Here is a 25,142-nt window from a genome sequence, read left to right on the forward strand (position 1 = left end):
CTGCTTGGGGCTCCCACTGTCCGTGACACACCCGGGTGAAAACCGGGCCAAGAGCGGGCTCGTCTGCGCCTGTCATTGGTCTTTGAATGGAAAAAAATGGACAGTTTTTTCAAGGTACGATACCCCCGCTTTGCTCTCCATACTATGACATTTATTTTTGCTTCACCGAGCTGCGTAAAATTAACATTTACTCTGAAGAATTTCTATGCTTGGTGCAGGATCTTTTTATTTTGCTCACCTAAACATCTATATATCTATCGTGGACCTGTTGAGATAACTGGTCGCAGTAGCCCTTTACATTTGGGTTGTCAAAGAGAAACGGGCAAGAGGAAGCTAACCGTGGGCACACATGGGGGGGCACAGCAACTAGCCTAGACTCTTTTTTAGGTCTCGCCTTGGCAGTGCATGCGCTGCATGCGCTGTCTCAGCGAGACCTTAAGTAATCTCTATATGTTGGCAAGCAGCTTGTAGTTTCTCCAGCTGCTTGCCGTTGGCTTAGTGTTGTTTTCACTTTTCTTACATTTGTTTTCATTGGCCCAACTGACTTCCGTGTAGTCCGGAAGCAGCGGCCACCAACTACAGTTTTAGTCCACACTGTTCGGATTTTTTGTTTGTCTTGCGCATCGCTGCCTGACCTAAACATGGCAGCGGCGCATGCGCATGGAGCCGGTGTGCGCAAGGGGTGGGCAGCGCATGCTGCTTGTCCTTTCTTTCTCCCTTGATTGTTTTTTAGCAAAAGGTGCGGTGCACGTGTTCGGACATCTAGATTTCAAGATTGTGGTAGAAGCCGCTGACGTGCCTCCATTCACCATGGTGCTCCTGGCGCCATCTTGGCAGGAAAAGGCAGCGTAGACCAGCGACATACGCCAGGTAAGGGACTCTAACAGCTGTGCTATGGACAGATACATCGGCAACTGCTCAATGTGTTTTAGTGTAGGGCAGTGGCAGGAATGAACGGAAATGTGCCAGTGCTTTAGGTATTCTCTCACTCCACTCTGCTGCTTGGTCTTGACCCTTTGCTCAGAGGCCGCACTCCAAGACAGCAGAGGCGGCGCAGTGTTTCCTTCTTACAGCGCCACACACACATTGTAGAGCCACCAGAAGTCCCCTGCCCTCGTTGCCTCGAACCAGGTTAAGCATAGAACTTGACATTTAATGCGCAGCTCATGCAGACCAAGATCTTATGTTATGTTATAAAATGTACAGAGCACGTAGCTGTCTCAGAAACGGGGCTTCCCAGCGCTAGTCCAGAAAGAAAACAAGCATTTGCAATGCAATAGGTCTCGCATTTACGCGAGTTTGAGCTATTCACATTGCAAATAACAATGCTTTTTATTTTTGCTTTCGTTTTTAAAACTAAAATAAAAGGCATTGTAATTTACAATGCCAATAGCTTATACGTGTGTAAATGCGGGACCTTTTGCATTGCAAATGCTTGTTTAACCAGGGTAGCTGATGTCCTGTCTAAAGAAATTGCCTTGACTTAAAGGAGACTTTCGCTGGAAATCATTAATCACACTCAGGATCCTCTGATTCTTGCTGACCCTTCGGTAACGGAAGACACAGTTGGCACCGCACCGATTGTGTTTACTGCTACTGAACTGTTAGACAGTACTGAAGGTATTCAGAAAGAAGCTATACTCCTGTCTGAACAACCGGTAAAAAGAAAGAGGGGCAGATGGAAAAAGGTGCTCAATCATGCCAGAAAGACGCCGGTTTAGTAGTGCCGGATCAGATGAACCTGAGTTTGGCTGTGTTTAATTTAATACCTAGAAATGAAGATGTGTTTAAATAACTTTTGGCTCCTATTCTTTCACGTCTGGCAAGGATTGAAGCTGTGCTTATGTTATATTATGTTATGTTATGTTATGTTAAAGGGTACTTGTAGAGTGCAAAGCTACTCAGGAAGAGTGTCCTGGCGCTAAAGAACCTCAGGGCTGGACTGTTGCTGTCGCTGAAAAGGGAAAAAAAGCCTTGAGGTTGTTGTTGGAACAAACAGGTTTTCAGCTGCTTCCTGAAGGTAAATAAGTCAGGCACCTGTCTGAGTGACACCGGCAGAAGGTTCCAAACACGGGCAGCCTGAACTTGGAAGGAGCGGCCACCAGTGAGAGCGCGGGAAAGCTTAGGAACAACTGCCTACTGTCGAAAAGATGACCTCAGGGTTCTGCCGGGGACATAGCGTAGAACTCTCTTTTTAATATAGTGAGCGCCCGTACCATGTAAAGCCTTACAATCCAAGACCAGGCCTTTAAAGCAAATTCTTTTTGGAGGAGAGATCCGAGCTCTAGGTCCAAGGATGAGGACCGCTTACTCAGTCCATTAAGTTACAACTTGGCCCCTCCCTTAAGAATGTGGAGGTAGCAGGGGCAGGAAATGCCTGCCCTCTCAGTCCTCGCAAGCAATGGCCATAAGAGCCAAGGGCATGGAAACATCTTACAGTTAGCTCAAGGGGTCAAACAACTGTCAAAGGAGGGTTTAAGATCCCATAGGGGTTTGGGATTGCCCACTAATGGGGAGGTAGCGGGGGCTATAGGGTTTTAGCTTCCCAGACGCCCCATGATGTCCAAAAGGCTGGCTCTTAAGATGTGCCTCGACTTTACCCCCATGGTTCCAAATCTGATAGACACCTTCCAATGATAGAGGGGAATGGTGGTTATTTAGATCTACCCCTAGAGTCAACCCCTTTAGTGGCAATTTTGACAGGTGCCCCACCGATCAAACAGTGTACAAGGCAATCCATGATAGATCTGCTGCACAAGGTCATCTATTGGTGAGACAACTCGATAGTAAATGGACACTATATATCACCACACATCATTATGGCCAGAAGAGTGGACTGGGTCGGATCCAGTATAAGCAAGCATATGCAATGCAATAGGTCTCGCATTTACGCAAGTTTGAGCTATTGACATTGCAAATGATAATACCTTTTATTTTAATTTTCGTTTTTGAAACATAAATATACGGCATTGGCATTTATAATACCAATAGCTTAAACTCGCGTAAATGTGGGACCTATTGCATTGCAAATGCTTGTTTATAATGAGTGGGGTGGTTTTGTTTATGGCTCATTTGCGGCTGGGTAACGTTATCCGGAGCACTGTTGTGTCTTCCGATGCAGCAGGGGCTAGAATGATGATGTTGGAGGAAAGCGCCCTGGGCCTCCCACCGATTCAGGAGGGTTGGCATGTAGGATCCCTGCCATATCGGTAGGCGCCCTGAGTTGGTCTCTGAAAAAGTAAACGTTCAATGCAGGTGCTTATTTTTTATTCAATAAAATGACAACAATGTTGTGCACACGTTTAAAGAGGCTCCTCCCTAGTTTCACTAATGGACAACTTTGATCGCTTTGCCCTACACACAGGGATCGAGTTATAAACCAGAATAAACAACGAAGCCAAAGTTGTTGCTTATGCAGCCAGCAACCATTGTCAAAGCTAATCGTGCAGGCTTGTTGTAGGTGTAATGTCACTTGTTGTATTATATATCTGGATGCAATTGCAAAGACAGCAAAATACCATGCGGGCGGCATACTATGCTAAGCACAGGTTTAGACCTTGGGTGCTTTTCAGCCACGCACTTAATTACAAATGCTTTCCCGTCATCCAAGGCATCGGAGGACAGTGCCTGGTGGAAGTATGGAGCTAAAGTACATGGTTGGCGCCATTCCTACAATGGCAGGAGTCATTAGCACACAGGGGTGGCACGCAGGGGATAGCGTCTCCGGTCCGGCGGTAAGGAGGAGGCACTATGCTCAGAGAGGCCGACTTTGGACGGAAGGGGAATTAGGTTTGAATCTCGGCGTGGATCAACATCCTGTGATCCTGGGCAGTTTAAAACACTCTCATGTTAGTAGCACAAAAAGGATATTGTCCTGGTGGGATGCAATAGGTGCTCATGTGAAAGCGCATTAATACCAGAGTCGGCTTATGGGGGACAAAAAAGGCACGCGAGTGGTAGCAGCAAGGGGGGCAGGGGGTCCTCAGTTCAGCAGCATAAGGAAGGGTCAGCAAGGGGTCTAATTACAAAGTTAAAGGGGGGATGAGCTGGCCCAGGAGAAGGATTGTAAGATGAGGAGGACGGGGTGGAGCATGCCCTGGATCCATTTGGTGTTCCCTCACATCGGGTGGTGGTCAGGGGGAGTTACGACGCCATGCATTACAAGGTGTGGCTCTCAGAAATAATGGGTTGGCGCCATTCCTATGATAGCAGAAGTCATTAGCACACAGGGGTGGCATGCCAGGGATAGCGGCACCGGTCCAGCCGTGTGGAAGGGGCAGGGATAGCGCGGTTCTGGGCACACAAGGGCAGTGGTGTTGATGGAGCAAGGACTCATAGAAAAGAGACTTGCTCGGAGGTGATCAACTCCTTTAACTTATGAACGAAGGACTAAAATTGCTTTAAACAGGGATATTTTTACCGCGCATGCGTCAACTGCATCTACGTAGTATGACGAGCTAAAGCTTGTAGGGAAATTCTCGCGCATGAGCAAAAGACATTAAAATGGCGTCTTAAAGACTCACGTGCATGGTATCTGCTTTGCTGAAAAGAAAGCAAGCTATTTTACTAATACTAATGCGGGGAAAGTATTAATAAGTAAAGGGAAATAGAGTAGAGATGGGTGGTATACAGTGAAACCATTTATTTGTGAAAGTAACATTTGTCTTTTCTGACTTCATCACTAGTGCGCATTTGGGCCTCTTGTGTGTAACTGAAGTAAGCTAAGCCATGTGATGACTGCGCATGACTGCTGAGACTGAACCCAGAAGGCTGACACAGAGTTTAAATGAAAGTAAAGGACACAAAGTGCTCCAGCCTGAGAACAGGCAGGGAAAGTTCAATTGGATGGACCTACATGTTATATTTTTTAACAAATGTTGCAGATGAAATGTGAATGCGGGTGGGAAATAAAGTTTTGAATACAAATTAAGGGTCTGGATTTGTGAACAATGGTTTAATGGAATAAGATGACATGTAAGCATGGTGTGATGATCTTCCCCTCTTGCCTGACCAATTAGATTTCATATTTTTACGATATTGAAACTTTAGTGGGTGGAACATTAAGCACAAAAGGTATAACTGAGGTAGTTTTTAGTTAGTTAGAGAGACTTCCATGCAGAACTCGGGATGCTGTGAGACATGGGTGCTGTCGGAGTAGCGATAGATGCTGATGCTAGGAGAGATGCTGTGAGATGCTGATGAAGAATCGAATGCAGAACTTTCTATCCTAATTAATTTGGGTTTAGATAAGAAGATTGCGGAAGAAACTCGAGGAGGAAGAGAGTGTCAGAGAGGGGTGCGGTGCAATCGTCGGAATTAGAGAGGTCAACTATCCTGTCCTGAATCCTTTCCTGAAGCCTTTGTCGCCTAAACTATCCCGGGGGACCCTTACCAGCCCTTTGGCCAGGGGGCTGGTCTTCACACCATTCTTGGTAACTATAATTTTTTGTACTTGCAGATGTTCTTTTCTCTCTATCCCCTCCTTTCTGAGCATAAGTCATTGCATGAGTCCGAAGTATGTGTTTGATTAATTGAATTTTCTCTCTGACGGATGATGGTGTCTGTACTGTGTTTTTGAAGTGGTTCACATGCATTTAATTTAAATAAAGACTTAAAACTTTCCAGAGTCTGTGGTTATTTACTTTGAAATACAGAAGGTTAGAATTTTGTTCATTATCACCATCACCATCAATTAGTTCCATCGACCAGAGAAAAGAACTTTTTGATCAGTAAAAGGTTAGTTAAGAATAAAGAATAACTAATCCTGATATTGCGATCGCACATTATAAACTTTGAGTCCAGCGGTGTACTCAGATCGTGTGAGTGTGTTTATGGGCCCAGGTGAGTATATGGTAGTAGAGCATCTGTTGTGGGTACGCTGCTGGATCAGTGTAGGCAAAGATTTGGTGTCTGGTACTGCAGCAGGGAAAGGTTTTGGTAATTTTGGGCCGCAGGGGAACCTACTTTAGCTATGGGATACATAGTCATTAGGGGGTTCTCTTACGATGATATTAGCAGTTGGGTCAGCAATACGTAGTCAGTCCTCCTCCGTCAGGGGCTGCACACACCACAAAAATATGCAGCTCATTGAGAGCTGTAGAAGGTACAGTTAAGCAGTAATGCATGTGGCATAATGGCTTGAGCAGCCCAATTTAATGCTGGACAAACAGGTTTTTAAATTAGCGGGAATAGGGGCCATCTGAGTTTCTGGGTAAAGCACTTCACTCACGTGCTAGCATTAGATGGGCTGGCATTAATGTGCGGGTGCTCGGATAAAGCGTACAGTGTTCTCAACCATAAAAGGCCATCTGTAATGCAATTGGTGCTCGTGGAAAGCATTTTGCTTACCCGCAGAGTTGGTTTTTGCTATGGCTTTACCACAAGGTACCCACAGCAAAAAAAAAAAAAACAAGCGCGTCCACGCGGCCGCAAAAGTGAAAGCAACCATGATACAAAACAGATGGCACCCCCGCGCCCCTGCTCGCTCCCACAAGCTGCAGGCCGCCACATGCAGGAGTGAAGGTCTAGAGTGATTGCAAGAGGCCCTCTCCTAAGGCAGCGCATGCGCGCTGAGCTAGGTGAGACCTAAAAGATATGGAGGGCGACTGCATTGTGGTCAATTTAAGACACCCGATACACACAAAAGTAATGATCAGTAGCTACTGTAGACAAGGGTCCAAAACCGAAATTAAGGTTGTAACGCTCTATTTCTTTTATCCCACTGTGATGCTACATCTAATTTGTTCCAATACTAAATGGGACCCTTTACCAGTGAGGACATTACAATGCCCACATACAAGTTTAGCCATAGATAGTATAGATTGACAAATGGCTCCATCAGGGGATGGGATAACTTCAGGGTCACTTCATTTACCAGTGAAGGTGTCTAATACTTTGTTTAAATCTGACCTCATTCTACCTAGTACATCAAATATTAAATTAATGTCTTGGAATATTGCGGGACTGAAGGCCAAAAAAGATGATGAACAGTGGCTACCAATAATAAGGTCTTGTTACATAGTCACATTACAGGAAACATGGGACACGTCTGACTCTTTTGTCCTGGACGTTTCACCCCCTTTTTTGAAGTCGAATCCCTCTCTACAGTAGGCCCCACAAAGGGAAGCCTGCTTACTTTGATAATGTTTAAAATAGCCTGCACTACTAAGGTTATGACTTGCCATTCACCCCATTTACGAGCGGTGGAATTAACCTTCACCAAGTGTCCCACTCTGTTGGTGATTAATTTCTATGATTCCTTTTGCAGAAAAATGACACTGAATATATTGCTGTATTCGAGCGTTTTCTTGAGCACTATGCAGAGGAGTGATATATTATGAGTTTATTATTTTAGGGGACTTTAATGTACATCTTTGCCAATCTAATTGTATTCTACCTAAGGGACTCTGGGACACATTGTTTATTCTTAAATGAAAAGCTATAGCTTGGCAGAGAGACAAAACAAACAAAGATTACTGCACAGCTATCTATTCCTTGGCAGAAAGACAAAACAAACAAAGATTACTGCACAGCTATCTATTCCTCAAGCACACACACATACTGGTTGCATTTGGCACGAGGGCGAGTGATGGTTCAGTATATAAAATTTTATAAACAAGAGATTTCACAAAAATGAAATGCACTGTCAATAATTGAAACGACAAAAAACTGAACCAATGACTCGCAGCTCGTGAGCTGTAAAGCCACGTCAAGGCACCAACCGCTTTACAGGCCATTCACACACCTTTCATACATGATACACACAAGACCGTTCACACCACCAGGCACCAAACCAACACTTTCACAAAAAGGGACAAGGTACACCCTGTTTGACAAAAACAGAATAGAATTTTTTTTCCACACAACCATCTTTTCCTGAAGCACACATACATACTGGTTGGATTTGGCACGAGGGTGAGCGATGGTTCAGTATATATACTTGTATTAACCAGAGATTTCACAAAAAAGAAATGCACTGTTAATAATTGAAAGTACGAGAAACTGAACCATTGACTCACAGCTCGTGAGCTGTAAAGCCACGACAAGGAACCAACCTCTTTACAGGCCATTCATACACCTTTCATACATGTGACACATACAAAACCATTCACACCGCCAGCCGCGGGCCCAGCACATTATAACACTCACACCAGCAGACAGCGCCATTCAAGGGCCCATCACTTTCACACGCTCACATTCTTGACACAGCAACCACACCAGCTCACGGATTGCGTGGAGTGGCGTTTGGCTAGCAGTGTGTGTAGGGACCAGCAGCTAGTCACTACTCCCACACCGCCAGCCAAGTGCCAGCCCACTCACCGCCAGCCAAGCACCAGTCCACGCACACTGCAAGCCAAGCGCCAGCCCACTCACCGCCAGCGCTTCCCTCGTTGGTGGGTGTCACGATGGCCGGGAGCCGTCATGAGCACAGCCCCACTGTGACTCATGACGGCTCCCGGCCGTCGTGAGCACAGAAGGGGTTAAGGTAGTGCATGGCTTTCCCCTGCCTGAATCTCCAGTCGCAATTCTTTAGGCCTCAAGCCCGACAACTTGCGAGCGCTCATCAGTAGTGATTGGCATATTGCCCTCCACATGCTAGGGGCCGCTAAACAGCTCATTGCTTTGTATTGAAAAAAAAAGCAGAGACCCCCCCATCAACATCTGGTTCACGCGCTTGTGGCAGAAGTGAAGACCTCTACTCTGACCTATTTAATTTTTAACTAGACCCCACAGGGTTCAGAATTACCAAAAGACCTTCTGTATAGAATACATATACATGGAAATCATGAAATATTTTTAAAGGACTTTTTATTATCAAATTTTATCTTTTTGTAAGCATTGTTTTGATTTTATACAACTTTAAATACATGTATGTAAAAGTTTTTTTCACAATTATCTATTATCATAGCACATTCAGTATTAGCAATAACACATCATTTCTTTTTCATGAGAATTATGTAACATTAAGTCCACAAAGACACCCCCTAAGTATCAAATAACATAAACATGCAAATACTAATTATTATCAATCATTCAGTTCTGCTATCATACTCACACATACCTGCATACATACTACAACAATGCTAAGTCGCTATCTAAAATAGATGATGGGACCCTAAAGAGGATCTCAGGAATGTCAGTAGGCGGTCTATTACGTTCAAATCGCAACACCCAGTAAATCAAGGATAGACAAATCTCCAAAGCCACTTTACAGGAAACAGTTCGCGGTCTACGCGCATTTCAGTGGAAAACCACCTTCTTCAGGTCCGAGATTTGTTGATGGAACAATAAAGCTAATGTTTGCTCCCCTCTTTCCACAGACATCCCGTGAATGTTTTTATTGTTCCATCAACAAATCCTTGATTAGACCGTGTTGCAGTTTGAACGTAATAGACCGCCTACTGTTCCCAGATAGATTTGATGTGCGTATAATGCTCTGTTACAGCGGGCGTGTCTGTGAGAGGTGGGGAAAGAGGCAAGAACTTAGGATGGAACCCGGTGGAAAAAAAGAAGGGAGAAACCTTAGACGCAGAGTGCGTGGCATTATTGTACGCAAATTCCGCCAAAGGGAGCGCTCTGAACCAGTCTTTGGAGGTAGTGCTTATTAGACACCGAAGATACTGTTCCAGTGTCTGATTGGTTCTCTCTGTTTGCCCATCTGTTTGTGGGTGGTATGCTGAAGAGAGGCGATGATCTATCTGAAGAACCTTACATAATCCCTGCCAAAATTTAGACACGAACTGAGGGCCTCTGTCCAAAAAGATGACAGATGGTAAACCGTGTAATCTGACAACATTGGTGATGAATACATCAGTGAGACCTAAGGCTGTGGGTACTTTCTTAAGAGGAATGAAATGGGCCATTTTGGATAGCATATCCACTATTACTAATATAGTAGTGAACCCTTGAATGGGTGGAAGATCGGTGATGAAGTCCATGCTGATGGAGGACCACGGTGTATCGGGGATGGGCAAAGGTTGTAACAAGCCAGCTGGAGCACAATGGGATGATTTTTGTCTTGCACAGGTAGGACAGGCCTTAACAAACTCCTCAATATCATGAGCCATGTCTTTCCACCAGAACCATCTCTTACATGTTAATAGAGTTTTTTCTCCTCCAGGCTGACCTGCCATAGGCAATGCATGACACCACCTCATAATCTGATCCCGAGTGTCTCTTGTAGGAATGAATAGACGGTTCTGATGATAAAACATACCTTCTGCAATTGAGTTGTCTGGATCGGTTAACCAGTTTTCCTTATCAATGGTAGCGAAGGCGCCAGTTATCTGTGAAGCAAAAGAACCGGCCTTGTCGGAAACTGACATAATTTTGCTTGCCGGGATGATGGGCATGGGGGTGTCTTCCGTGTGTTTATGTTCTATCCCTAAGCGGGACAGAGCGTCTGATTTGCCTTGTTGTGAACCTGGGCGAAAGGTAATTAAGAAATCGTATTCAGAAAAAAAGGAGACCCATCTCATCTGGCGTGGTGTAAGTACTCGAGCCGACCTAAAGAATTGAAGGTTCCGATGGTCGGTGTATATGGTGATGGTATGAGGTGACCCTAAAAGATAATGACGCCATTCTTGGAAGGCCATTTTAATGGCCAGGAGTTCACGTTCCCCAACAGCATAATTTTGTTTTGCCTGTGAAAGTGTCTTTGAAAAATAGGCTACGGGATGAAGAACTCCCGATTGAGGGTCACGTTGAGAAAGAACCCCCCCAACTGCGAATTGAGAGGCGTCCGCCTCTACATAATAGGGTTGGTTTTCATCTGCATGCTGTATGATGGGAGCTGAAGTGAAGCTGGTCTTCAGTAATCGAAATGCTTTCTCAGCGGCCTCAGTCCACTCAAACACTACTCCCTTTTTCAGCAACCGAGTTATCGGGGTGACAATTTCAGAGAAATGATTAATAAATCTCCGATAGAAATGAGCAAAGCCCAAAAAGGACTGTACTTCCTTTACTGTTTTTGGGCTGTTCCAATTTGTTATAGCGGTGACTTTCTTTGGGTCCATATGTATGCCTTCGGGGGAGATCACAAACCCTAGGAATTCTACTCTGTCAACATGAAAAAAGCATTTATCCAATTTTGCAAACAGATTGTTGTCCTGTAGGCGTTGCAAGATTAACTTCACATGCTTTACATGTTCTTGAGTATTCTGAGAATAAATCAAAATATCATCAATGTAGACGATAACAAAAACATCTAAATACTCCCTTAAAATATCGTTAACAAAAAATTGAAATGCCGCAGGGGCATTGCATAGACCGAAGGGCATCACGCAATATTCAAACAGCCCGAATTTGGTACGAAAGGCCGTCTTCCACTCATCTCCTTCTCTGACTCGGATCAAATGATAAGCCCCTCTTAAGTCTAATTTGGTGAAGATCTTAGCTTTTCTCACCTGATCCAAGAGAGAGGAGATGAGAGGGAGAGGGTATTTATTTTTGATGGTCACCTTGTTCAGTGCTCGATAGTCTAGGCAAGCTCTGAGACCCCCTTCTCGTTTGGGAATAAAAAAAATAGGAGACAGGGGAAGTAGAATGACGGATGAACCCTTTTTGTAACATGTTCAGTAAGTATTCTGAAAGATATTTCGTTTCTGGTTCTGTAAGGGCATACACCCGACTGACAGGGAGTTGTGCCCCTGGTATCAAATCAATTCTACAATCATACGATCGATGAGGCGGTAAGGTTATAGCTTGTTCCTCATCAAATAATCCTGCAAACTCCATATAGTCAGAGGGTAGAATTGAGACTTCAGGCTGAGACAAGGCACAACACAACGGGGCATTCCAATGAGCAACGTCTTTGTAACAATGTTGTAGACAATACGAGGAACGGAGCGTGACCTTCCTCGCAGTCCAGTCAATGAGCGGATTGTGTACTTGTAGCCAAGGGACTCCCAATATTGCGCCAAAATTAGGGGCATCAATTAAATCAAAGGAGAGGTCTTCTGTATGACCGTTATCGCAAGTCATCATGAGCCTAGGAGTCTGATAAGTGATCAACCCAGAGGATAGTTCTGTTCCATCCACGGCTCTTACCGTTTCAGGTTGATCCTTAGGAACTAAGTCTATGCCCAAAGATTTGGCAAAAGAGATGTCAAGGAAGTTACCGGTGGCTCCGGAATCAATCAAAATGGGCAAGGTTTTTCCCAGCTGCGAAGGTAATAATATTACCACTGAAATAGTGAAATGTTTGGGAATGAGAGCCACCGTATTGGCTAGAAAGTGAGAGATCTGAACGTGTGCAGGACTTGAACAGGTGATCTCTTGACCGTTCAAGTCTAGTAGTTTTCCGCCTGTGCCACAGCTCCGGATCGAGAGGCCATTGTTTTAATCGAAGTCTTTGGTTTAACCACACAGTCTCGTGCAAAATGACCCCCTTTGCCACAATACAAGCAAAGATTTCATTTTCTCCGCCTGTCTCGTTCTTCTGTAGAAAATGGGCCCCTAATGCCCCCTATCTGCATGGGTTCCACTATATCTTTGGTTTCCTTCTTCTCGCTTTTAGAGAGAAACAGACGGGTATAATCGCCCTTAGTCTTTTCTCCCTTTCTCTCTGTTAATCTATGGTCAAGCTTCACCACCAGATCTATGAAAGAAGAACAGTCCTCAGGGGGATCTACAATTTTTGATAAGATATCCTTTAATTCATCCTTGAGACCCCTGTAGAACAAGGAGGTTCTTTTTTCCTCAGGCCATTGTGTTTCAGTCACTAGCATGTTGAAGGTGGTGATATAGGTCAAAAGATCTTTAGACCCTTGTTTGAGATTTAACAACTCATTATCACTAGCTTGCATGTAAGAATGGCGATCAAAAAGACTTCTCATGCGTTCTTTAAATCTAGAGAGGTCGTATAATATGGGGTCATCGTTCTCTACAAGATGTACTGCCACTAAGATAGGAAATAATAAAGGCAATCTTTGCTGCATCGTCTGGAAAAGAGGCAGTTCTACACAAAAATTGTAGATGGCACTGGTTCATGAATACACCGTATTTGCTACTATCCCCACTGAATCTTTCTGGCATCGCTAATGGAGTTTGGGGAGGGGCTACTACTGTTACATTGACTGGTGCAGAAGAGGAAGCCCCACTTGCGGATACAGAGGCTGCAGTAGGAACCTGGAAATGAGCGGGCTGGATGTAACTCCTCTTTTGTTTTGGTATAGTGTCAGGGTTGACTGTGTCTAACTGTCTGTGAGTCTTCAACACCCCTAGCTCTGTCACTAGGCACTGATTTTCTCCTCTTATTATATTGAGCTCTGCTTGTAGATTAGCGACTAGGTCCACTAACTCGCTCGATGTTTGAGGGTTGGCATGAGACATGGCCTCATCCATCTTCGCTCAGGGGATAATATAAACGTGGGCTTGGCTTTTCTGTGAAGACCTGAGGCTTCGTAGTATAGAGCAGGCCAATATCCACGGGAGAGAAGAATGAGCCTTTCCTCTCCCCAGAGACAACTCACCCCACTAGCAAGAACAGGGAGATATATCTGAGGAGCGAAGAGACAGGAATGAGCCACCTGGAGGTTTCTAGATCGTCCTGTGGGGTAACAGGAGGAGACAAGACATGAACCTGCAGCAAAGGAAGACAAAGAACAAGGTACAGATTAGGACAAGTGTCTTCTATCTCAAGTGTGCTTAAACTCTTAAATTAACAGGTAACCTTGTGTACTTTCTCACACTTACACAGGATATGTATGCCAGTAGTTCTAAATGAGCTCCGTAATCGTCTTGAACGGAATCCAGAAGTGTTAGCATACGTGGTTCATCAGGATAATAAGTGCCCAGTTCATTAAGTGAAAGAAAAAATGTTTAACCGATACACGGCGTACTCTCACTGAGAGAAACAGGTTTGTGTCTCTGACTCTACTGGTAAGACGCCTTATACAGTATAAAGTCCAGCATGCACTTACTTGGGTTCAGTTAGGCAAAAAGGCATTGAATACCAGGGCGTCTCTTCTCTATGTATAGAGCGTCACAGTTCGTTCCCCACAGTGCAGCGTCCAACACCAAGGATACGTTTAGCGCGTCTTAGCGCTTTTTATCAACTTGTTGCTATTTTCGTCATAGCGTGTTCCAGAGCTGCGGCGATGAAATCAATAAAAATAAATGGCATCCAATTACCTCACTGCCCCGGTTTCCGTTGGTAGCCGTAGCACTGCGAACGCTTCCTCGCATTCGTGAAGTAAAGCAAAAAACGATTTCTTTCGAATGACGCGTGCTCACTCTATTGTAGTGAATTCCATACAGCTGATTTCCTTAACGCTACGGCGCTTTTCAACAGCCAGGGCAGAGTTTACCAATCCAGAATGCACAGCGCTTCCTCGCGCTATAAACAGGAGTTCAAACAAACAGCAGTCCCAGCGCTACCTCGCGCTACGGCAAAACAAGGATAGGGTTATCAGGAAACAACAATCAGCGCGTCCTCGCGCTCGAAGAGGAAAGTTCAAAGCAAACTCTGCAGTCATTAATCTGCACCAACAACAGGGATTCCACACGGCGTCCTCTTGTCAGGAGAAAGCAAGGGAACGTTCACAGGGTAAGGCGTGGCCCAATTACCAGGAAGCAAAGCCAAGCACCTGGGAGCAGCTCCTGCTTGCTTATATGCTGTTCAAGTCAGCTGATAGAGTCCCAGTGCAATGTGGGAAGGTACACAAGTCAACTACCCTCATGGTGCATTATGGGACATGTAGTTCACTAGTACAAGCGTAACCATACATGTAACAAGTCCACATCCTAACACCTCTCATTATTATTGAAGGCTTGAAAACATTTGGTTTTACTGACGATGATTTCTCAGCTCTCATCGGACAGATATCATGCACGAGTGGCAACAATGGAAATATAGGCAAAGACAACAGTGAGTGGAACAAATTTGAAGAAAAAAGCAAAAAGAATGGAGTCCCATGCTCACTATATGTTGGAATATTTAAAAGCAGGAGCCATTCCCTCAGGCTTAAGAGATAGAAATATACCAGCATTATTTGTAGAAGTACGCAAGTTCCTGGAGCGGTGGTCTCATATTGCTAACCGCTGCTCCAGGAACTGGATGATCCTGATTATTGAGACAGTGAAGGAGATGATACAAGTGCTCAATCAGGAAATCTCAGAACTAGAAGAAAAACTTAAAGCTAACAACAGTGTAGAAGAAGGGAAGAACAAACTCCTGAGCATTAATCAAGAACTACAGGAGTTTGAAGAGTACCTCTTTAAGAAAAAAACGGAAAAATTAAAAAAAGATATACGCTGGTTTACACAAGAGAAAATTTACCCCTACCTCCATAGCAACTTCTTTCAAGAAGAACGGTATGATGGAGGACAGACAATTACCTTTCATCAAAAGAGACAAAAGATCTTGACCTTTTCAGACACTAATTCATCAGACTCAGATTACGATGGCCCGACTACGAATGAAGGGCCAGGGTTTAACCCAAGAAATCATAGAGGACAATCATATAATTACCAACAATTTGGCCATTCCCCTTCTCCTTTTTTAGAACAGGGCAGGGGCAGGGGACGAGCGAGATTTCAAAGGCAAGGCAGGAACAACTACCACCAGACAGAGTAAGCACATCCACAGCCATATATGAGAACAAGAACCCAACAGTATTGGAAATCTTAGAAGATAACCATCTAGATAGAGATAGCATACCTATCTTCAATCTCTCTAGCCGTCAACTGACATTAGAAGAGACCACTCTGCTGAGTAAGGGACTATCCTTTGTCCCCAGCACCTCGCCAGATATTTTTACTATGAATAAAGATTTATTTTCATTCTTTCGGAAAGTCCGCTTGCAAAAATACATGTCTGAAAAAGAGTCCATAGAAGAGGAAGTCAATTACTCGGGATGCAGACCACCGTCAAAGTTTACACATACCTTAAAGATGGTAGGTCCGGAGGTTGCAATCTTCGAGAAAACAGTAATGAAAGAACTAGAGAAGATCACTAAGTATATACGCAAACCACCCCCTAACCTCACCAATCTGGAAATAAAAGCTCTCAAAAATTTGGAAAACAACAGACATATTACCATTAAACCTAGTGACAAAGCGGGTGGAATAGTGGTCATGGACAGTGATACATATGCTAAGAAAATGGAAAGCATGTTATTAGTACCTGAACATTACCAACCAGCTCGTAATTCAGTTTTGATAGATCTCAAAAATAGAATAGAAGCTAGCACTTCGCAAGCGTACACAGATGGCTTTATCTGTCACAAAGAACTAGAATTCTTGAATAAAAACAATACAGTAATTCCGGTACTCTATGGAGTCCCAAAAACCCATAAAAACATACTAGATCCTCCAATGCGCCCTTATCATATCATCCATCAATTCATGTACTGAGCCATTATCTCAATATGTGGACTCTTTCCTATGTCCCCTTACCAAACTGTATGAATCATACATTAGAGACACAGGTCACATGATAGCTACTGTTGAACATGTACCCTTTAATAGAGAACCCAATTTCTTGTAACTCTAGACATAGAGTCTCTTTACACAAACATACCCCAGGATTCGGCAATGGAGGCGGTGGCAGCCCTCCTAGCCAGAACTCCTGGGGATAGACCAAATGCTTTCATTCTAGAATGTCTAGGTATAGTTTTACACCACAACTACTTTGACATATTACCATTAAACCTAGTGACAAAGCGGGTGGAATAGTGGTCATGGACAGTGATACATATACTAAGAAAATGGAAAGCATGTTATTAGTACCTGAACATTACCAACCAGCTCGTAATTCAGTTTTGATAGATCTCAAAAATAGAATAGAAGCTAGCACTTCGCAAGCGTACACAGATGGCTTTATCTGTCACAAAGAACTAGAATTCTTGAATAAAAACAATACAGTAATTCCGGTACTCTATGGAGTCCCAAAAACCCATAAAAACATACTAGATCCTCCAATGCGCCCTTATCATATCATCCATCAATTCATGTACTGAGCCATTATCTCAATATGTGGACTCTTTCCTATGTCCCCTTACCAAACTGTATGAATCATACATTAGAGACACAGGTCACATGATAGCTACTGTTGAACATGTACCCTTTAATAGAGAACCCAATTTCTTGTCACTCTAGACATAGAGTCTCTTTACACAAACATACCCCAGGATTCGGCAATGGAGGCGGTGGCAGCCCTCCTAGCCAGAACTCCTGGGGATAGACCAAATGCTTTCATTCTAGAATGTCTAGGTATAGTTTTACACCACAACTACTTTGAGTTTAAGGGGAAACTATACAAACAAATACAAGGTACTAGCATGGGTGCTTCATGTGCACCGAGTGTAGCCAATACGTATATGGGTGAATTTGAACTCAAGCACATCTTTAACGAAATGGCTCCTTTTTACGAGAATATTACAACATGGCACAGATATATTGACAACATATTTTTTGTCTGGACTGGGGATGAAGTGACCCTAAATCAGTTCATTGAATGGGTAAATCACAGCAACTGTAACCTCAAATTTACTGCCAAATACTCACAAGACAAAGTAGAGTTTTTGGATATTTGGATTGAAAGCGGAGAAGAGAGCATTGAGGTTAGTCTGTATAGAAAACCGACAGCGAAAAATACAGTACTACAGCATGCTATCTATCAACCCTCGTGCCAAAAAGACTCAATCCCCTTTGGGGAATTTCTCAGAATCAAGCGTAATTGCACCAATATGCAGGATTTTATGAGACATGCAGAACAATTGAAAAAAAGACTACTACTCAGGGGTTACCCTAAACGTCTCATTAAACAATCTATGAAATGTGCCAAATATTATAATCGAGACAACCTGATTACTAGCAAGGAGATAGATTAGTTTGTGTGATCAATCACACATGCTACAATAACAAGATACAACAGATTCTAAATAAAAATTGGAAGATCTTAAATACTAATGACAATAGTATGTCACTTATGAAACCTATTGTAGCCTTTAGAAGGAACTCAAATTTACGAGATAAACTTGTACATAGCAGGATGCAACAAACTACAAGAACTATGGAACAGAATACTATTGACGGACTACCACAGATCTTGGGTAACCATAGATGTGGAACCTGTCATGCGTGTCCTACAGCCATCACCACAGAAGAATGGTCTTATGGCACAAAAAGAGGCAGACTCAAAAGCCACACAAATTGCAGAAGTCACAATGTTATCTACCTCATCCTATGTCCTTGTGGACTTGGCTATATAGGGGAAACTGGCAGAGAATTTCGCTTAAGACTATCAGAACACAAATCCGCCAGCAGAACGCACAAAACACAAGCCCCCATGGTTAAACATTATATGGCTTACAATCACAATGAGCAAGATATCAAATGGCTCATATTGGAGAATATAATCCACAAACCGGGCCATGATACTACAAAAGTGCGAAAGAATAGGGAGACTTTTTCTGGATCTTCCATTGTGACACAGTACGTAGGGGCCTCAATGAGGATATCACATGGATTATTACATAATTAATCAAGCCAAATAAGTGGACTTTAAAATACTTATACACATATACATTTATTACTCTTTGCTTGTCATTTCATTTGCCTCAACCACATTATCTCCATGTCTCTTAATTCTATCTAACATCATTGGGTTTTTTGGTATTTTCCATACCTGGTATTACATATTAGCGCTAAAAGTAAGAAGATATTTGATATTCCTTGTTTCCATATATATACAAGTTGGCTTTTTGTACTATGGATTATTGGCGTTCTAACCATTCCAACATGGCGCCCAAATTTCGAACAATTCATAGCACAGTACACTTTAGTGCTACATACTACTCAGGAACGGGACTAGGGAATGGAAACTGATCGTTATCTTACACACTGTTTTACCATTCCATAATGGCAACTCATAGTACAGCACAACTTAGGCTGGTAACTATTAGGGTACGGAAACTCCTAAATAATATATACACCCAATATGGCCACCTTAATTTTCCTTTTGGGCCCCTCAATTATTCTTACATATCGCTCCTAGCCGTGTAATTTATAGCCTTACTTTAATCTCTGTAAACATGTGAATATTAATACACTCTTCATCAAAAATATTGAGGATTCTTATTTTTCCCTTCCTGTGCTATATTTGATTCAGGACAATCACATCTATCTAAGATGGCGCTGACTTCTACGAAATAGGGTACATTGTAAATTCCCCGCTTCAAACACCGCGGGATTTCGGCCTATCCAATCTCCCTCCTATTAGTCCAAATACATCTTGGGAACTTCAACCTTTCAAAGATGGCGGCCAGAGTCGCTTGATTTTCCTTATTTTCATTTCACATATCGTGAGCCTTGGCGCGATCCCATAATACTCGTGAGAGTATTTAACATCTCGGAAACTTGGCGGGCATTGGCAAACCAGGTCACCCTACACAGAACGAGATGTCCGCATAGAGGTATGCGAACGGATTCCGCTTGTTAATATCACGCGTAAATCAGCCTCCTAGTTTGAATACATCTTACAACCCTTAACTTTTTTAAAGATGTCGGCTAGTGCCGCTTGATTTTCCCTGTCTGTACCAAACACTGGGTATTAGCCTATTAGGTCATCATACTTAGAACGAGATGTCCGGATAACTACAGACTAACGGAACCCGTTTGTTGGTATTACACGTAAAACAGCTCAGTCTGTCAGCGTTGCGTCTTTGCCGCTTTTTTCCACGCACATACTACTATGTCCAAATGCCGGCAAGCCTACAGGCGCCTCTCAGCTATTTACTGCATGTTGACTAATGGGGGGTCTACTCTGAGGGAAACTGCGCAATTAGTAACAGCGAGGGGCCTTCTATAACAGTTAGTTGTTTCTCAAACCACACCATGCATACTTGACAAAGGACTTTAAATAGTATAGCTGATAAGATGCCAATTCGCTCTGTATAACCATATCACTTATAGCTTTAACATCCCCTTTATTTGTTATTTGTGTTTCTTATTCACTAGCTCTTTTTAGTTCTTGTTAGGACTTCGCAAGAATGCAGAAGAAGATAACCTTCATTTGAAAATAAGGTCTGTGACTGACAGATCCCCTACTTTGGATCCATATTAGGAAATGAGGATTGGCCTCTTTTAGGGGTAAAACAATAGTGCTATACACAAATACCATAACTGTACTGACATAAATTCATTTGCGAATTATTAGCATTGTAAAACTATTTATTTATATCTGCAGCTACCTGCCTTTGATTTACCGTACTTCAGCCTGAAAATGTTCTTAAACAATTCGCACTCAACTATTTTCTGGAGGTACAGTCCACAATACATGTACAAAGGATTTTCCCAATTTAATTGTACCTGCCCGAGTTTGGATCCGGTCATGTTTCATGTTTCCCATTCTTCCTTCCAGAAACTGATATCCTTTGACATGCAATACAGAACTCCTCTTGCAAGACAAGTGTGTATTATACCAAATGAAGGTTAGCGATACGAAGACTCTACTCAGTTATAATTTCCCTCTCATGGGTGGCCGCTTCTTTCTCCAACTTTAAAAGTCACTGGGCCAGTCTTAACCTTACTTCATGACTATTCTATCTAACATAAAGTGGGTTCTACTTCTGGCCATCCTTCCTCCTGCACTTGGTCCATGCATGATACACCCAGATATTTAGACCACTCACAAATAACAGAGCACCAAATATAGCATAGAGTTCAATTGATTTTTGAAGTATTATCAAAATAATTAGAAGCACTCATATAATAAGTATCTATGACCTACCAAAACCTTCTGTTAGCTAATGTTTGCTCCCCTCTTTCCACAGACATCACATGAATGGTTTTATTGTTCCATAGACATAGCGACTATGGAACTCTTTACTGCGCGCTTGCAGTCTTGCTACACTCGATTCACTAAAATATGGCAACCACTGATCCATTACCTCTGTAAAATGGAGCACGCACGTCATCTGCCCCCAAAGCTCCGGGCTTTACGCCTCTTCGAGGAAGCTGTGATTCCGCCTGAAACTGATAGATTGACTGCATAAGCACATTGGTCCTACCCCTGTTCCTACATGGTATGCTGCAGGCGGTAACTAGATTATTGCACGCCATTGCTTCCCCCAAGCCCCCCAGCCCGCCACTCTCCCGCCCCCGCAAGTGCCTTGACCCCCACTATTTGGCACTATAAGCAATGGGACTATTTCCCCCTCTTTCGCACTATGTACTCAAGCCCCCTTGCATTAGCTCTTTTTTCCCCTCTTGTTCTCTCTCTGTCCTCTCACCACTCTCTGTTTGTTAACTTCCCTCTGCCCTCTTCTACAGGCTCTGTGCCACCTTTTCTTCCCTCGTTTTCTTGTTATGGTATTACTCATGTTGAATATGGGTCTTGAAACTCCTCTGCAATGCAACCTTATGCTGTGCCTGTTGTAATACGCGGCCGGCCCGCCATGGGTTGTAGGCGACTTGCTGTGTAATGCATATATAGATCTTCATTACCACAGTCCCCCATCCCTCCCTTAAAAAAACGCGGCCAGCCCTACATAGGGTTGCGGGCCCTATGCTGTGTATGTATAGACCCTCACTTTGGTTTCCTTGCAATAATAAAAACAGATTTATACAAAACGAGAGTTAACACAAGGAGATGATGGACGGAGCGCTGAATATTTTCAGATACTCACCCCCAGTCACAGATCTGGGTTGAATCCATCATCATTCTTTAGCTCACTTTGCCACCCCAGTTCAGACATAGCTATATGCAAATCAGTCTTGACCCTGTGCCTCATGGGAACAGTCCAACCCGAACTGCCAAGCCATGTCTTCCCTGGACGGGAAACAAGCATCCTGGGACCGGTTTCTGGGTAACACCCTTCATCAGCCAGGCTAGCTTGAATCCAGTGGCAAAGTGAGCAAGGGACCTGATCCAGCGCGAGACCGGGAAGAATGGGGAATAATATGTATCAATACCCTCCCTGCGTCGCAGACCCGACGTCACACCAGCTCATTCACACATGAAGTCATTGGTGGGGCCCATTACACCAACACTCACACGTCTCTCTCACTGAGTCTGCACACACAGGAGGGATGAGTAATTCAAGCGCTGGACATGTGGGGGAATACCTTATTACCTATAGGAAAATATTTACATTAAATACATTATGTACATCTGCATCTGTAGAATCCTAGCTTTAACATCAAGGCACTCCACCCACTTGGTCGACGGACCAACTAGTTGGATTGGTTGATGGTGATTGTCAAGACCAGCTTAACCTCACTACAACAATATATTGAATGGCATAATTAATTGACTCTAAAAGAATCACGAACACCTGAAATCATTTTTTTATGTAATTAATTTGCATAAAGGAAATTATCATTTATTCTCTCACTATTAATTTTCACTTGAGCATTGACATTTATTCAGCACATAAATCAAGAAACTGTTTAATAAAAGTCGTGAAGAGAAAATGTAGGTTTGCATTCATTTCATTATTCTCAAAATGGTTAAAAATCAATCCTTGGTCATGTAATTGACAGAGGGTTCCAAAATTAAGGATCAGTGAACCATAGTTAAAAACATGTATTTAATTCTAAAGATTACCTACACTAAAACCTTCCTACCCAGCACTAAAACCCCAACTTACTTAATTAACCCTTGACCTCCTCGACGACTTCTCTCACCCAGGCTAGTGTCCCGCAACGATCTCGAACCTACAGGGGTCATCAGTGCACAGTCTGGCATAATTCCAAGCTCCCAGCATCTCTCCAAAGCAGCTTTCTCCTCCGCCTTCTCTAACAACAAAGCCCAATTTTGGTCTGATATTTCTACTGTGTTTGCTGGCTCCCTACCCTCAAATGTTTCAACTCATGTTGTTTCCCTTGCTCTGATTGGTCATGATAATGCAGCTCTCAGGATGCCCGTAGATAACAATGGAATTCTCAGCTTCCAGGATGTCCAGGAATAACAATGTGGTTCTCAGCTCCCAGGATGTTGGTGAATAACTTTGTTTGACAAGTTGATAGATACAAATTCGACTGTCCACAGTTCATTAGCAGGCATTCAAAGGTTCATTGGCAGGGATTCAACTGTTCAGTGTCAGGGATTCAGCTGTTTCCACGTGGTCATTCTTTGGCAGGCATTCGACTGCTTCTCTTTGCTAGCATTCTGGCTCTCAGCCGTTACCGGCATGGCCTCGAACATAGTCAGCTGGAGTTGCAAAGTTCAGTGGAGCACAGTGCATGCACGAGGTTCCTCCAGCCAGATGATGCAAGCATTTTCTACTGCGCAGAACCGGGAAAAACAAAGCCATCTTGAAACTGGCCACCAGCCAAACTATGATAAACACACACAAAGAAAATGTGAATACACAGAAAATAAGTGTTTTCTGTCCCCCCACCCACCAGAGCTAATATTTATCCCCTAAAAACTGTTACCTAGCGGAAAAGCATCACACTGCAAGCCATTAAAATGAAGCAAAAGCAGCATGCAATGCACAATGTACACTACAACATAGACATGCACTATTTAAATGCGCAAAATAGATTAAACGTGCGTTTTACACCATTAATTAATATGTTAATCAAACCTGTTAATGCAGAGCATTTCCCACATGTAATGTGTGTGTTTGGTTAATACACAGCAAACAAAATTAATATATTACTTTGTTATGGGGGTGATTGGTCTGAACGGGGTACACACAAAATCTTCTGTGCTCTGCTCCATCAGACCCACGTCCGGGCATACCCTGCCAACTTAGGGCGAACAAAGCACAAGGAGATGCTAGACGGAGCACTGAAACTTTTCAGACACTCACCCCCAGTCACAGATCTGGGTTGAATCCATCATCATTCTTTAGTTCACTTTGCCACCCCAGTTCAGACATAGCTATATGCAAATCAGTCTTGACCCTGTGCCTCATGGGAACAGTCCAGCTCGAACTGCCAAGCAATGTCTTTCCTGGACCAGAAAGAAGCATCCTGGTACCGGTTTCTTGGTAACACCCTTCATCAGCCAGGCTAGCTTGAATCCAGTGGCAAAGTGAGCAAGGCACCCAAGTCTGGGCATACCCTGCCAACTTAGGGCTTTGCCATCCCAGTTCAGACATAGCTATATGCAAATCAGTCTTGACCCTGTGCCTCATGGGAACAGTCGAGCTCGAACTACCAAGCCATGTCTTCCCTGGACCGGAAACAAGCTTCCTGGGACCGGTTTCTGGGTAACACCCTTCATCAGCCAGGCTAGCTTGAATCCAGTGGCAAAGTGAGCAAGGGACCCACGTCTGGGCATACCCTGTCAACTTAGGGCAAACAAAGCAAACACAAGAAGATGATGGACGGAGCGCTGAAACTTTTCAGACACTCACCTAAGTCACAGATCTGGGTTGAATCCGTCATCATTCTTTAGCTCTTTTTGCCACCCAGTTCAGACATAGCTATATGCAAATCAGTCTTGACCCTGTGCCTCATGGGAACAGTCCAGCCAGAACTGCCAAGCAATGTCTTCCCTGGACCAGAAACAAGCATCCTGGGACCGGTTTCTGGGTAACACCCTTCATCAGCCAGGCTAGCTTGAATCCAGTGGCAAAGTGAGCAAGGCACCCAAGTCTGGGCATACCCTGCCAACGTAGGGCAAACAAAGCAAACACAAGGAGATGATGGACGGAGCACTGAAACTTTTCAGACACTCACCCCCAGTCACAGATCTGGGTTGAATCCATCATCATTCTTTAGCTTACTTTGCCATCCCAGTTCAGACATAGCTATATGCAAATCAGTCTTGACCCTGTGCCTCATGGGAACAGTCGAGCCCGAACTACCAAGCCATGTCTTCCCTGGACCGGAAACAAGCTTCCTGGGACCGGTTTCTGGATAACACCCTTCATCAGCCAGGCTAGCTTGAATCCAGTGGCAAAGTGAGGAAGGGACCCACGTCTGGGCATACCCTGCCAACTTAGGGCGAACAAAGCAAACACAAGGAGATTCTAGACGGAGCACTGAAACTTTTCAGACACTCACCTCCAGTCACAGATCTGGGTTGAATCCATCATCATTCTTTAGCTCACTTTGCCACCCCAGTTCAGACATAGCTATATGCAAATCAGTCTTGACCCTGTGCCTCATGGGAACAGTCCAGCCTGAACTGCCAAGCAATGTCTTCCCTGGACCAGAAAGAAGCATCCTGGGACTGGTTT

This window comes from Triturus cristatus, chromosome 6 (genome assembly GCF_964204655.1).
Source record: "Triturus cristatus chromosome 6, aTriCri1.1, whole genome shotgun sequence".
Classification (NCBI taxonomy): domain Eukaryota; kingdom Metazoa; phylum Chordata; class Amphibia; order Caudata; family Salamandridae; genus Triturus; species Triturus cristatus.